Here is a 220-nt window from a genome sequence, read left to right as displayed (position 1 = left end):
GTAAAATCATACATAGAACTTTCATACAAACAGGGAATTAGGTTCAAAATATCGAAAATGGAAGAAGTAAAAAAAATCATTTTGTCGTTTTTTTATATACTTGGATTTTCATATATACAACTTGTACAACAACGCTTTCGAATATTATACACACACAAAATCATAAATTACTTATTTACATAAATCATTGGCGGCTTCACACATATACTAACACTTATGC

This window comes from Penaeus monodon, chromosome 22 (genome assembly GCF_015228065.2).
Source record: "Penaeus monodon isolate SGIC_2016 chromosome 22, NSTDA_Pmon_1, whole genome shotgun sequence".
NCBI classification, from domain to species: Eukaryota; Metazoa; Arthropoda; class Malacostraca; order Decapoda; family Penaeidae; genus Penaeus; species Penaeus monodon.
This window is presented reverse-complemented; position numbering follows the sequence as displayed.